Genomic DNA, 15969 nt, shown 5'->3' on the forward strand with positions numbered 1-15969 from the left:
AGTGTCAATACTCTCATGTTTAAGTGTCAAAAAGTAATTATCTATAGAGACTGTTTGAGCAGCAATAATGTTGCTGCTTGTTACAGGAAATTGATTTTCTGCAAACATCATGGAGAATCTGCAATTTTTCTCAGCAAATATAAAAGTGTATTCAGTAACTATATCTGGAATACAAAAGACCAAATCAAAAAAGCACTTTGCTGGGCATAACATAAGTGTAACATTAGTCCCTACAACCTGTTGACCTCTGTTCTCTCTCAGCACCCTTCTCATTCCCCACACTACTAATGTAAGCCGTAATTTGATTAGACAGACTGCTTGCTCTCCGAAGTAACAAACCAAGAGAGAGAAGGAAAATAGTCTGATAGGAGGAGAAATACAAGCCACAAAGTGGGTTATATTTGCCTGTGCAGATCATTTATGCAAAATGAACGCCGTGTGCTGGGGAGGAGCAGGAGGTGACCTCTCCTCCCTCCATAGAGAATAGCGGCGCACGGCCGCACACACGCCGAAAGATAGAGCATGCTCTATCTTTTTGCGGTGTGCGGCCCGGATCGGTGCCACACATGTGTGGCACCGTATCTGCGCCGCGCCGCTATTGCCGTCTACGGGGACGTACATGAGGCTGTATGTACGTCCCCGCAGGCGGCCATGTGAATGAGCCCTAAAGCTTCTAACTTTTTTTGTAATAAGGAGGTGCAGTATTAAGGGGTTGTCCAGCCTTTAAAAATAAAACAATATATATCCGGCTCAGGCTGTAAAAATGAGAAAAAGAAAAAAAAACATTGGGGCACATGTATCACAGCTTGGTCTCTCTGAGGTGCATTTTAGAGACTTTTGGCGGCTAGTTTTTGCACCTTATGTATGATCCTGTCTTTTTACTTTGGCTTCTTTTTGAGACTTTTTGTTGCAAATGTCTCAAATCCACATGGACACAAGCCACGTGAGGGGGTTATATACAGGAGTAGACACTAATGTTAATTTGGGATTTAACATGTTGCATTTTTAATGCATTTTCAAACCTATTACAACAGCTGAGGAGAGTGGATTTTCCTAATTACATTATTGTTAACATTTGAATTTACAAAACGCATTGTAAATGCAATGTTAACACATGTGTTAATGTGGCGTTTATATTGCGTTTTGTAAACGCAAATGTTAACAGTGATGAAAAAGGGCAAATCACCTCTCCTCAGCTGTTGTAATTAATTTCAAAATGCATTATACACGCAATTAAAGTGCTACATGTGAAGTAACCAATTTGAAAAAAAATGCAAAAATTTTAAAATTTTGACAAAAGAGGTTACTGTGCAAAATGTTAAACAGTTAAAGCATGTAAAATAATTCCAATTTACATGTTAAAAAAAATGGACCAGGTGCAGAATTGGCGCAAAAATGGAGCAAAAACTGCAAAATGGTGCAGGAACATCTGGAAAACTAAGATACATGAGGCACACTGCACAAGGTGCAGACCAAGGCAAACTTGAAAAAGAGTTAAAAGTCGCAAAAATGGTGCGAAATCTGCAAAAGTCGCTAAAATTAGACAATTTGGCTAGCTGAAACTATGATACATGTGCCCCATTATGCTTCTCTATTGTTCCCGTTGTCCCGACCCACCACCCATCAGTGCTGTTTAGTTTACAGAGGCAAGTTTGCTTTTGCTTGCCTGTTACACTGCCTCTGTAAACAAACACATTGCTTATTGCTTATATTGCTTTTTTTTAAAGGATGGACAACCTCTTCCAGGCACTCAGTGCCGGTTTTTGGGTAATGTACCTCTTGGTATGAAATTGCTGACTGCTAAAGATTTCTCGATGCTAAAACATTGTACTGAGAAAAGCAGGACGGTCATTTTGACTATTTGCCTGCCTTCTAGGTCATTTAGACCTAGCTATTAGAAGATGTTTGGAGTAGTGGTTATGTGAGGACGTGTGCACAGGACAAACAGGCTGTGGAATGCCCTTAACACCAGTCACCAACAAGCATGAGAAGTTATAACTAGAGATGAGCGAGCACTAAAATGCTCGGGTACTCGTTATTCGAGACAAACTTTTCCCGATGCTCGAGTGCTCGTCTCGAATAACGAGCCCCATTGAAGTCAATGGGAGACTCGAGCATTTTTCAAGGGGACCAAGGATCTGCACAGGGAAGCTTGGCCAAGCACCTGGGAACCTCAGAAAAGGATGGAAACACCACGGAAATGGACAGGAAACAGCAGGGGCAGCATGCATGGATGCCTCTGAGGCTGCTTAATCGCACCATTATGCCAAAAGTATGGGCAACAGCATGGCAATGACAGAGTGACCGAATGAGGCTAGATAGCATCTAAAACATCCAATAATTGACCCTGACACTATAGGGGACTATGCAGAGGCAGCGGCAGCAGCGGCAGGCTAGAGAGTGTCTTGGCAACATACCCCAAATGGACTCAGGCTTAAAACCAATGGGTGGCAGAGAGGAACCAAAGGAGGTGAGCAAGAAGCGCTCAAATAATATCGGTAAATGATAAAAGTTTGCCAGTATATTTTGTGGATTACACAGCAGGGTGGCGATAAAGTTAACAAGTTTGATGAGGAAGCCATGAAAACAACCCAAAATTCTGCCTGACACAGCTCGTTTGATAAGGGGACCATGTATGGAGGCAGTGAACTAGTAGTAGATTAAAGGTGCTGCAGTTAAAACTATGTTAGTTGGATCTTGGGATGGAGCTGGCGCTCCGCTGCCAGGCGAGCTTTCGCCAATCCAAGCCCCTGTCTCTAGGCTACTCCCCAAACAGCACTTCTAAGAACCTTTTGTATAAGATCAAGTGTAGTAGCGTTCTTATAAGTTTGGGTTCTGGCGGGTGAGGGGAATGTAAACAGATGCGCAAGAAGCGCTGAAATAATATTGGTAAATGCTAAAAGTTTGCCAGTATATTTTGTGGATTACACAGCAGGGTGGCGACAAAGTTAACATGGAGGCCATGAAAACAATCCAAAATTCTGCCTGACACAGCTCGTTTGATAAGGGGACCATGTATGGAGGCAGCTATATGGACTACTTTTGGAGGCAGCTATGGCGATGACGTGTGGAGGTAGCAATGGAGACAACGTGTGAAGGCAGCTAAAAAGACGACGTGTGGAGGCTGCTATGGAGACAATTTAATTTGGATAGTGCCTGTATGTGGCAGTCCAAAAAAGTTTTCAAACCAGAGGAGCAGGTAGCTGGTCCTCCAGAAAAATTACATAGATTGAGTGCCTGTATGTGGCAGTCCAAAAAAGTTTTCAAACCAGAGGAGCAGGTAGCTGGTCCTCCAAAAAGATTAAATAAATTGAGTGCCTGTATGTGGCACTCCCAAAAATTGTTTAAAACAGAGGACAGGGTAGTTGGCCCTCCAGAAAAATTAAATACATAGAGTACTATAGCCAGAGCCAGTTGGCCCTGGCAAAAAAATAGCCAGTTTCCTCTGCTTTAGTGTACAAAGAGGAGGAGAAGGAGGACAATGAGGAGGAGGAGTGCATACATTATTCAGGTTCAGCTTCTTTCACCTGGTGGAGAATGGAAATGCGGAGAAATCCAGGCTTTATTCATCTTGATAAGCGTCAGCCTGTCAGCGCTGTCAGTCGACAGGCGTGTACGCTTATCGGTGATGATGCCACCAGCTGCACTGAAAACCCGCTCGGACAACACGCTAGCGGCAGGGCAGGCAAGAACCTCCAAGGCGTACAGCGCCAGTTCGTGCCACATGTCCACCTTTAAAACCCAGTAGTTGTAGGGAGCTGTGCGATCATTTAGGACGATGGTATGGTCAGTTACGTACTCCCTCACCATCTTTCTGTAAAGATCAGCCCTACTCTGCCGAGACTGGGGACAGGTGACAGTGTCTTGCTGGGGTGACATAAAACTGGCAAAGGCCTTGTAAAGCATACGCCTGCCAGTGCTGGACAAGCTGCCTGGTCGCCTACTCTCCCTCGCTACTTGTCCCGCAGAAGTACGCCCTCTGCCGCTAGCGCTGTCAGAAGGGAAATACTGTTTCAGCTTGTGCACCAGGGCCTGCTGGTATTCATTCATTCTCACACTCCTTTCCTCTCCAGGGATGAGAGTGGAAAGATTTTGCTTGTACCGTGGGTCCAGGAGAGTGAATACCCAGTAATCGGTGCTGGAATAAATTCTTTGAACGCGAGGGTCACGGGATAGGCAGCTTAGCATGAAATCTGCCATATGCGCCAGAGTCCCAACGCGCAAGAATTCACTCCCCTCACTGGCCTGACTGTCCATTTCCTCCTCCTCCAACTCCTCTTCTTCTGCCCATACACGCTGAACAGTGAAGGACTGAACAATGGTCCCCTCTTCTGTCTCGCCAACATTCTCCTCCTCTTCCTCCTCCACCTCCTCCGATATGCGCTGAGAAACAGACCTAAGGGTGGTTTGGCTATCAACAAGGGAATCTTCTTCCCCCGTCTCTTGTGACGAGCGCAAAGCTTCCGACTTCATGCTGACCAGAGAGTTTTTCAACAGGCCAAGCAGCGGGATGGTGAGGCTGATGATGGCGGCATCACCACTGACCATCTGTGTTGACTCCTCAAAGTTACTCAGCACCTGACAGATATCAGACATCCACGTCCACTCCTCATTGTAGACTTGAGGAAGCTGACTGACCTGACTACCAGTTCTGGTGGAAGTTGACATCTGGCAGTCTACAATCGCTCTGCGCTGCTGGTAAACTCTGGATAACATGGTTAGTGTTGAATTCCACCTCGTGGGCACGTCGCACAACAGTCGGTGAGCGGGCAGTTGGAGGCGGCGCTGCGCTGCCCTGAGAGTGGCAGCATCTGTGCTGGACTTCCTGAAATGCGCACAGATGCGGCGCACCTTCGTGAGCAAATCAGACAGATTGGGGTATGTCTTGAGGAAACGCTGAACTATGAGATTTAACACATGGGCCAGGCATGGCACATGTGTCAGTCTGCCGAGTTGCAGAGCTGCCACCAGGTTACGGCCGTTGTCACACACAACCATGCCTGGCTTCAGGTTCAGCGGTGCCAGCCACAGATCAGTCTGCGCCGTGATGCCCTGTAATAACTCTTGGGCGGTGTGCCTTTTATCGCCTAGGCTCAGCAGTTTGAGCACCGCCTGCTGTCGCTTAGCGATGGCACTGCTGCTGTTCCTAGAGCTACCGACTGATGGCGCCATGCCCACGGATGGTAATTCAGAGGAGGAGGTGGAGGAGGGGTGGGAGGAGGAGGAGGCATAGTAGGCCTTTGAGACCTGGACCGAGGTAGGCCCCGCAATCCTCGGCATCGGCAGTATATGACCAGCCCCAGAGTCAGACTCGGTCCCAGCCTCCACCAAGTTAACCCAATGTGCCGCCAGCGATATATAGTGGCCCTGCCCGGCAGCACTCGTCCACGTGTCCGTGGTCAGGTGGACCTTGTCAGAAACGGCGTTGGTCAGGGCACGGAGGATGTTCTCTGACACGTGCTTGTGCAGGGCTGGGACGGCACATCGGGAAAAGTAGTGGCGGCTGGGGACCGAATACCGAGGGGCGGCCGCCGCCATGAGGTTTCGAAAGGCCTCGGTCTCTACCAGCCTATAGGGCAGCATCTCCAGGCTAAGCAACTTGGAGATGTGGACGTTGAGGGCTTGGGCGTGTGGGTGGGTTGCGCTATACCTCCTTATGCGCTCCAGCGTCTGGGGTATGGAGAGCTGAACGCTGGGGGATGCTGTGGAGGATCGTGGAGGCGAAGATGGGGTTTTCGCACAGGAGGTGTTTGGGCCGGGGTCCTGGGCAGGGGGTTGACTAGCAGATGACACAGGGGAAGGAGCAGTGGTGTGCCCGGCCGGAGGTGAACAGGCTTGGTGCCATTGAGTGGGGTGTTTAGCATTCAGATGCCTGCGCATACTGGTGGTAGTTAAGCTAGTAGTGGTGGAACCCCTGCTGATCCTGGTTTGGCAAAGGTTGCACACCACAGTCCGTCGGTCATCCGGTGTTTCTTTAAAGAACCTCCAGACTTCTGAAGATCTAGCCCTCGCCACGGGAGCTTGACTACGGGCAACATTTGGCGCTGATGCACCAGCTGGGGCCTGCCTCTCCGTCTGGCCCCACCACTGCCTCTTCCAACCTGTTCTGCTATAGGACTCGCCTCCGTCTCAGAAGCACTGTGTTCACCCGGCCTATCAACCCAGCTTGGGTCTGTCACCTCATCATCCTCCGATCCCTCAGTCTGCTCCCCCCTCGGACTTCCTGCCCTGACAACAACTTCATCACTGTCTGACAACCGTGTCTCCTCATCGTCCGACACCTCTTTACACACTTCTTCCACTACGTCAAGAAGGTCATCATCACCCACAGACTGCGACTGGTGGAAAACCTGGGCATCGGAAAATAGCTCAGCAGCAGCAGGACAAGTGGTTTGTGACTGTGGGAAGGGTCCAGAAAACAGTTCCTCAGAGTATGCCGGTTCAAATGCCAAATTTTGGTGGGTGGGGGCAGACTGGGGGGAAGGAGGCTGAGGTGGAGGAGCTGGAGGAGTGCCGATTTCGGTGACATGGGTGGACTGCGTGGAAGACTGACTGGTGGACAAATGGCTAGAAGCATTGTCCGCAATCCACGACATCACCTCTTCGCACTGTTCTGGCCTCAACAGTGCTCTACCACGAGTCCCAGTAACTTGAGACATGATGAACCTAGGGAGTGTACCTCTGCGGCGTTCCCCTGCTCCCCCATCAGCAGGTGGTGTCTCACCCCGCCCAGGACCACGGCCTCTAACCCCTGCAGTAGTTGTACGCCCACGTCCACGCCCTCGTCCTCTACCCCTAGCCCTCGGGTTAAACATTTTCCAAATTAAAGTGTAAACTTGAAAAAAAAAAAATTTTTTAACAAAAGGATGCTATCCTATTGCTATGGCTAGTTTCTAACCTACACTGAAAGCACACAACTGGATTTTGTGCTTTGCAAGATGAGTTTGAGCTATAAAATGAAATACAGCTAAAAAAAAAAAAAAAAATCAGCAGACTCTGCCTAATTCTACTCAAACCCCTAATAAATTGTCCCACTTCGTTGTTTGAGGTGGATATGTGTGTCACTAAGAGTCCCCCTGCAAATTCCTCACAATATGGTACTAGCTGCACTACTAGTGCCAGCAAGCCCAGCCACAAGCAAAAAAAAAAAAAAGTATAACGTTATTGTAGCCCTAAGAAGGGCTGTTGGGTTCTTGTAGAATCACTCCTGCCTAACACTATTCTAATAGAACACCCTAACGCTTTCCCTGACCAGCAGCAGCTCTCTCCCTAGCGGCATCCAGACACAGAATGATCCGAGCAGCGCAGGCAGGGGCTAGTCTATTCCAGGGTCACCTGATCTGGCCAGCCAACCACTGCTATCGACGTGTAAGGGTACCATGTCATGCTGGGTGGAGTGCAGAGTCTCTTGTCTTGTGATTGGCTCTGTTGCTGGCCGCCAAAAAGCAAAACGGCGGGAGATGCCATTTTCTCGAGCGGGCAAAGTATTCGTCCGAGCAACAAGCAGTTTCGAGTACGCTAATGCTCGAACGAGCATCAAGCTCGGACGAGTATGTTCGCTCATCTCTAATTATAACCTTTTAACTTTGCACCACCCAGATGAAGATGGAATCCTTATGAAATACCCATATCTGCCCAGACAGTTTTCAAGGTGCTTAGTAGAAGAAAAAAAGGAGTCATTTTGCCTATTACTTCCAGACAGCCTGGCCTAATATAGCTCCCATATACAGATCCCCTCCAGCTTAGTAAAATACTGTATCCCATATACAGCACCCCCCCAGGCTTAGCAATATACTGTATCCCATATACAGCCCCCCCAGCTTAGTAATATACTGTATCCCACACACAGCCCCCCAGCTTAGCAATATGCCGTATCCCATATACAGCTGGAATCTGGCCCCATATAAATATATAGAGAGTCGCCCCATGTATTGCCCCATGTAATATATACAGCCCCCCCCCAGTATAAAATTATTCGGGCCTCATATAATACATACAGCCCCGCCCAGTATAAAATGATTCTGGCCCCATATAATACATACAGCCCCCTCAGTATAAAATTATTCTGCCCGCATATAAATATATACACAAACCCCCAACCCTACCCCGTTATATCAGTATTCACCCCTTATTCGCCATATTTAATAAATGTACATTAAAAATGGCTCCCACGGCACGCGGCTCCCGTCTTCTCGCGGCTCCCCTCAGAGACACAGGCGGCGTGACATCATCATCCACAGCCTGTGTCCCTGCATAGAACGGAGCAAAGGCAGCAGCCAGATGGGCGCTGCGTCACTCCACATGTAAATCGTACCTGTGTCTTAAAGAAACAAGTGCGATTTATTTATCTGGTGGGCGATTCGGGCGTCAACGGGCGCCCGAATTGTCCACATTAGAGATGCCAGTTTTGCTGCTCTTTAAAGGGCTCCACATTCTACCGCCTTAGGCAAGATATTCATCTCCCCTCATGGCAGATGCGGCCCTGGCTAGGGCATATACTCTAGATCAGTGATTTTCAACCTGTGTGACATATGGTTGAGTGTGCCGCGGGGAAAGTTCCCCGAACTATGGTGCCCCTGTGTAGCGCTGCCGCCGCGCCCCCGTGTTTTGGCCCCCATACTTACCTACGTCGGCGATCCGCCCATCTTCTGTAGCTCCTGCACCGCGCGGCCCATGTCACGTGACTGACGTGACCTGATGTCAGGTCGCGTAAGTCACGTGACCAGAGGCGCGCGGTGCAGGAGCTACAGAAGGTGGGCGGATCGCCATTAGGAGTGAAGGTACGCGGAAGAAGACATCAAGGGTAAGTATATAAGGTTATTATTTGTATAGGGAAGGTAGCTAGGGTCTTTTTTTAATTAGTAAAGGGGGGCCTCTAGGGCCTTTTAATTAGTAAAGGGGGGCCTCTAGGGCCTTTTAATTAGTAAAGGGGGGGCCTCTAGGGCTTTTTAATTAGTAAAGGGGGGCCTCTAGGGCCTTTTAATTAGTAAAGGGGGGCCTCTAGGGCCTTTTAATTAGTAAAGGGGGGGCCTCTAGGGCTTTTTAATTAGTAAAGGGGGGCCTCTAGGGCCTTTTAATTAGTAAAGGGGGGCCTCTAGGGCCTTTTAATTAGTAAAGGGTGGCCGCTAGGGGCTCTTTATTAGTAAAGGGAGGCCGCTAGGGGCTCTTGATTAGTAAAGGGAGGCCGCTAGGGTCTTTTAATTAGTAAAGGGAGGCCGCTAGTGGTTTTTATTAGTAAAGGGAGTCCGCTAGTGGTCTTTATTAGTAAAGGGAGGCCGCTAGGGGTTTTTTATTAATAAAGGGAGGCCGCTAGGGGTTTTTTATTAGTAAAGGGAGGCCTTTTATGACTGTTTTAGTGTAATTTTGTGCTATTTTGGTTGGTGGTGTGCCCCAGGATTTTCTAAGTATAAAAAGTGTGCCGCAGCTCAAAAAAGGTTGAAAATCACTGCTCTAGATGCACTCAAAATGTTTTTCAAAACAATTCAAGCATATCATACTAACACAGCCTTCATTGCCAATGACCTCAAAATGTGGTTTGCCTGATCTCTCCCTTATATTGTGGCCCCCTCACCTCCTCTTCCTTGTTGCAATGTAATTAAAAAAAAATAATTAACATCAGATAATCAACTCTCCCCATTCCCCTGCATGAGCTTTCTTCACTCTGTGAGGATGGCACGGTAACTTGACTGTACACATGACTGGAACAGATGACATCAATAAAAGTCTTTTTTTTTAAAGAATGGTGGCCTAATCCGATGGATAGAGGAATTAGTAGAACATGTATGAAGACATCTAAAAAGTGTGCTACTGCATGTGGTATTTGGAGGGGGGTTGACAGGTTCTTTATGTATGGAAAGGGAGTATTTGGGTGGCAAAACATGGCATCTCCATAGGCTGCTCATTTTGATTATTATGACAAAGGTTTTTCAGGACTATTTAAGACCAGATAGATACTGCCATAATAACATATACAATATTCAAGCTATAAAAGAAATAAAGAGCCATCATTTCTCTAGAAATAACCTTTATTGATGCCATTGGTGAAACAGAGCATCTATCTGATATGTGTTCCCTTCTCATGTGCAGATTTATTCCAGTTGTTCTTTGTTCTCATTTAGATAACGCTTCAAAAGAAAGAGCATTGTTTGAACAAGAGGTCTTTAGACATAAAGGCAGGATATCATTAATTTAATGGCTGTTTATACAGCACATGACCTCTCACTTACACACGAAATGGCTATATGCTTTGTACACAGATAGAGGTAGATACATCTGCATTGCACAGTAGCCATGGTATAGCTTTATATAGCATAATGGGCTGGATGTCTCGGTTGTATGCCTTTAACACATGTTTATATTGATAAAGTGGTTATGAATAAAATATTTTAGCAGTCAAAATAACCATCTATAGTAATAGAAGCTTTTCATTTTTTTATTTGAAATGTACAGTCATTCAATGTCATTAATATTCGTTCTGGCTTCTACATATAGGAGAGTTGTGACCGGATCTCTGCAAAAGGCCCCTTTCACACTGCTGTTGTGGAGACGTATACATGTCCATAGGAGGCAATAAGCGATGTGCAAGGTCTGTTTGTCTCTAATGGACAATTTTGATATCATCTACATAAAAGGTTCAATACACCTTCTGATGGTTCATTTGAATTGCTCTTACCGATAGGGCATCAGTTTGTTCTTTATGGGTACAAACTCTGGTTATTACTCCACTGGGTGTGTGTCATTCTGTGATTAGAAAACACCTACTGAATTCTATTTTTGCAGTCAGAGTGGTTTGGAGGTGAAAATATATCATATTCACCCCATTGAGTCTTTTCAATGTACTTTGTTACAATTTTTAAGTGTTTTTAATTCTATTGTCTGGTCTTTTGACATGGTTTGTATGAACCTGTGATTATAAAGTTTGTTGAATCATTTGATTTTTGTGGTTATCGTGACAACTTCTCTGCTTTTGTTTTATACTCACCATACTGCATCGTGGCTGCAAAAAAGATAGAGCCTGCTATATCTTTGGCAGTAAGAACAGACGTACAGCGCTATTTGCTATGGAGATCTTTCTCCTCACCTGCATTCAGAGTTGTGCTTGTCCGAGCTACGGCAATACATTAGGCTACGTTCCTGCGAATGTAGCCTACAGCCGGTTGAGCACATGTCAGAACGCTGAAGAGGAGGAGGAAGAATGAGCACTGCTCAGCCCTCCACACTCCATAGACAAGGCCAAGTCCGATCAGAGGGCAGTGAGATAATGTGTGCTCATCGCACTGAGACCAGGCGTCAATGGGGACCGATATGGTGTCTGCCCTCAGTGTACAAAGGATTGAGAAAAGCTCCGCTGCAGCATGCAAGGCATACTCCCCATCTTGAAGAGCCCATCTCGAATTTAACAACTGGTTCGCCCAAAACTAATCCAACCCTTGTTGATACTGCTAAGAACCTTACAAAGGATGCATCATTAAAAACAGCACATTACCTGCATTGGCCTAGGAGTTCCCATTACGTTTGTGGAAGTGAACCCTAAGAGAGGGATCTGGTCTGACATTTGCACACAGGAGAGTTCAGGTCTGGGCCCTACATATGGGAAGGGAATTCGTGCCTATACAGTATATTTAGGTGATCTAGTGTATGCATTATGGGTGAGTGGTGTGTGGTCTCTATTTTCTTACATGTCCTGATGTCCGTATTTCAAAAATGGTCTTTGGGGGAAATGAAAGGTAAAACAGTTGTTATGGATTTTGTAGTAGATTTCAGGCGCATCAAGTTTTGGTTCTTGTTCATTGTACTGTACATGGCAAACAGGATCAATGGTCTCCAGCAAACTTGCCATTAACATTTTTTTCGCTATAAACTTTTATGTTGAAGCAATAGCTGAAACACCTCAAATATTACGCCATACATTTAACTGTACTGTCAATAACAGTAGGTACAATGAGTTTATATACATACATTCAATTTATGATTTGTTCTGGTTTACAGCCATTTGCCTTGACTATACGGTCAAAAAAGGAGACTACTCAGGAATATTAGTCAAACAACTATATAGAAATGGTCACTGGAAGTCTTCATAAAAGACTTTTACAGCATAGTCATTCCAGGACAAGAATGTGCGGTGTATCAACTCCTGCTGCCTAATGCTTCACCATAAAAGAGAGAGAGAACAGGCTCTTATATGCCATAATAGTAACATTATATTGGTTAAAAGTACTTTTTGTTATGTATTATACATAAGAACATTTTTTTGGAATAATTCATGATAGATTTGTATAGAGCAAAAAGTCTTAGGGAATTTTTTTTCTCTAGTTTTCTAAAGAAAAGATGCTTATCTCACACATTTATGGGATATCCAGAGAGATGTGTCAGCTGGCCTGTGAGCTACGCAAAGGTAAGAAACCTTCAGTGGGTTTGCAAGGCTAACCTGCAGTCATTAGCCGGCCATTAAGTTAAGTTTTGTTGGGACTGGGATTCATTGACATTTATGGAGTCCACCAAGTGGTGAGTTGCTTACCTTCTAGATTGTTGAAAGCAGGGGCATCATTCGTGACCATGATTTTCAGTAATATCTTCTTTTGTTTGAATATGTACCCAATGCTCTTTTAAACAGTGCAGAATATGATGGCAAATTATAAATAAAGAGTTATTTGTTTTATACTGCTGTGTTTTCTGACATCCCTTGTCTTCTAATTTTGCACAGCACTGCCAACTGGTTGGGACTATGCGTTGTTCTCTGATTATTCTCTGGACAATATTACTATATCTTACATACGCTCTCAGTTTTCCTTTTCTCCCACATTAGTATATGTATACGGCACATTGCCCAATTGAGGAAGGTTCATCCAGGGCAGTCGTAAAGTAGGCAGGGAAAGCAGCAGGAACTTTGTGTCAAGGGTTACTCTCCCTCTCCCCCTCTTAACCAAACAGCAATGGTAACATATTTGAGGGCCATCTTCACCCACAACTGAGAGAGCAATGGTCTTCTGTAATCTTACCCCTTTCCGTGTGGCCAACCCACGTCATAACAAAGTCAGAGAAGACCTTCTTAGAAATGAACTTACAGTGCAACCTCAAGCGTACCATAAATAAATGCATGAACTTTGTCTACAGATCCTTTGTTCCCGTATGACTGCATAACTAGACTTATTGAGAACTGTGAAGAAACTGGATGGCAGCCTCTGAGTGAACAATCATATGGTTTGTCATTCGTCATTCCCTGATATAGAGATAACATTCAGTAGCAACCTCTGAATGGAATTCATAACAACCTGCACAAAGAGAATGAAAGTGACCTCCTGACAACACCAATACTACCTTGACTGCGGGGAGGGATGCAGCAGGAGATCACCAGGCTAACAATGATGCCACCACAATCAATCCAGTGATACTACCACCAGAGGGACAAAAGGGACAGTCACACATTGAAGAGGAAATAGAGTCAGGGCAGCATCGTCTATGAGACGGGGTGGAAAATCGCTGGTAGTACAGACTGGCCAAATGCTGGCCAGTCCCTACTACCTGAAAATCAATTACATTGGTGCCTTTAAAGACACTGATTTTGTTGATAAGCAGAGTGGTGCAGCACAGCGCACCTATGTGCACCGCTCTGCAGCACAGAGGCCAGCGTGACGCCATCATGCACGCCGGCCTGTGTCACTACAGACATCTCGGCTGCCAGCACAAGGAGAGGAGGCAAGTACCAGGTTTATCATTTTTTCTGGTGTCATGGCTGTATATACTAAGGGGGAGGCCGCGTATACAGTACCGGCGAGGCCTTGTATGATAGTATATAGGGCAAAGCCTCCCCAGCAGTATCTATGGGGGATCTGTAAATAGGGGCTGGATTTTAATTAAACAGGGTGGCCTCACAGAAGTCCTGTATATAATTTCATTTGGGAATATGTATATGGGGACTTATAAATAAATTAGGGGAACGGTCTATAAATAAAATAGGTATGTACATAAATTAGCAGGGTGCTGTAGTTCAGGAGGTCCGGTATATATAATATATAATGGGCGCTGTAGATACTATAGTCGGGGGACTATATATAGAATGTTTTATGCAGGAAATAGTGTGTTCAGTCATGTTGTGAGGATAATATATGTTTAGGAACACAATCCAATATACTGTAAGTGACAGTGTTTTTTTAGGGGCCCCGTGTGATGTTGTGCTGCATGGAGCTAAAGACATATGACTAGGAATTCAGAGATAAACCATGGCTGGTAGAAATCGTAAAGAAGTTCTCTTGCTGATGGACATCATAAGAAGAAATAATGAAGGGGCACATCTAGAAAGCAACAGGCTTTATAGGAATGGCTCTGCCGCATGGGCAGTGAAGCTAAAAGTTATAGGTTGGTCATAGCTTGTGGTAGGAGGAGACATTTTACAGGAGCCAAGGCTGAACTATAGTTTGTGCTACTGTAGGCTTTGGAGTAAGCAGGTTTCCTTAACCTCTTAGTGACCACCCGCACAGGCTCCTACATCGGATACCAAGCGTCCCGAGTGCAGGAAAGAGCAGTGACCGGGCTGCACGGAATGAGTTCCGGTCTGAACTGTTTAACCCATTAGATCCCACGGTCAATTCTGTGACAGCAGGATCTACATACATGGTGAGCGAGGGGGCTCCCTCCCTCTCCGTCTGGGAACCCCACAATTTGATTGCGGGGTTCCGTCTTCTTTGCTGGGCAGCCAGCATAAATGTCCCCGACCTAATTAAGGTTGGGGCCCCTGGCAAGTGCGTAGGCTGACACTTCTAATACACTAGTGATAACATGATCACCATAAAATAATAAATAATTTTTAAAAAGTGGAAAAAAAGTAAAAAACTTACATATTAGGTATCACCGTGTCCCAAAGTTCCCAATCTATAAAAATATTTTTTTAAAAACAATTATTCATGGCAGTGAACCCTGTAACGGAAAAATGTGTTCAAATGTCTGAATTGTCACTTTACTTTTTATAAAAAATTTTATATGTTGTAATCAAAAAGTTGTGCATTCCCCAAAAAGGATTTAATATTTTTAAAATCTAATTAAACCTGTATATATTCAGTATCCCTGTGATCGTACCCAAAAGAATATATTAGAGATGCCATTTGGAGCGCACAGTGAAAGACGTAAAAACAGAGCCCAGAAGAAAATGGCACAAATGTGTTTTCTTGTCAATTTTGCTACATTTTGAATTTTATTTCCACTTCCCAGCACACGGCATGAACTATAAAATACCATCAACAGGAAGTACAATTTGTAAGGCCTCAAAGAGCTCTGTACATGGAAAAATAAAAAAAATTATTGATTTTTGAAAGTTGGGATTGATAAACAGAAAGTAAAATGGAAAAAGCTCAAATGGTTAAAATGCCCCCTATACCACATGATAAAGAGTTTACAAATTCTCTAGGGATAACAGGATTGTTGTACATGAGGCCTCATTCACAGGTGGCATTTTGCTTGTGTTTTGAAACGCAATCCAAAGGTTCCAGTCCTGATCACACGTTAACTAAACAGAAAGGAAATACAATCTTACCTAACATATGATCGCAAGGTGGAGCCTTTGGATTGCATTTCAAAATGAAACTAAAATGCCACTTGTGAACGCAGCCGCCGCGGCTCTGGAAACACATGGTGGCACCTTAAAACTATTGTATCAAAATCTGCCCTACAAAAGCTCAATGGCGCTTCTTCCCTTCCGCACCAGCCATGTGCCCAGACAGCAGGTTACATCCACACGTGGGGGAGTCTTCTTGTGCGAAAGAAGCTGCACAATATATTCCTAGATGCATTTTCTACTTTTATTCAGTTTATGTGGGTAAATTTAGGGGCTAAATGAATGTATTAATGATAAATATTAGTGAATTCCGGGGGGGCGTGGCCGAATGCCGAGCTAGGAGGACGCATACCGGCGAGCTCCCGGGATCCTGACCTCCATCCTGACATTTGGATAGCCATCCGTGACAATAAACATCTGGG

At 45.3% G+C, this 15969-nt stretch overlaps 1 protein-coding gene across 10 annotated transcripts in view; it reads right to left on the reverse strand.

Annotated features, from left to right (window-relative positions):
- The window catches only part of LOC140070711 (uncharacterized), a 99143-nt gene that overhangs the window by 21304 nt on the left and 61870 nt on the right, over positions 1 to 15969 (reverse strand). The window lies entirely within an intron of this gene.

Source organism: Engystomops pustulosus, chromosome 7 (assembly GCF_040894005.1).
Source record: "Engystomops pustulosus chromosome 7, aEngPut4.maternal, whole genome shotgun sequence".
NCBI classification, from domain to species: domain Eukaryota; kingdom Metazoa; phylum Chordata; class Amphibia; order Anura; family Leptodactylidae; genus Engystomops; species Engystomops pustulosus.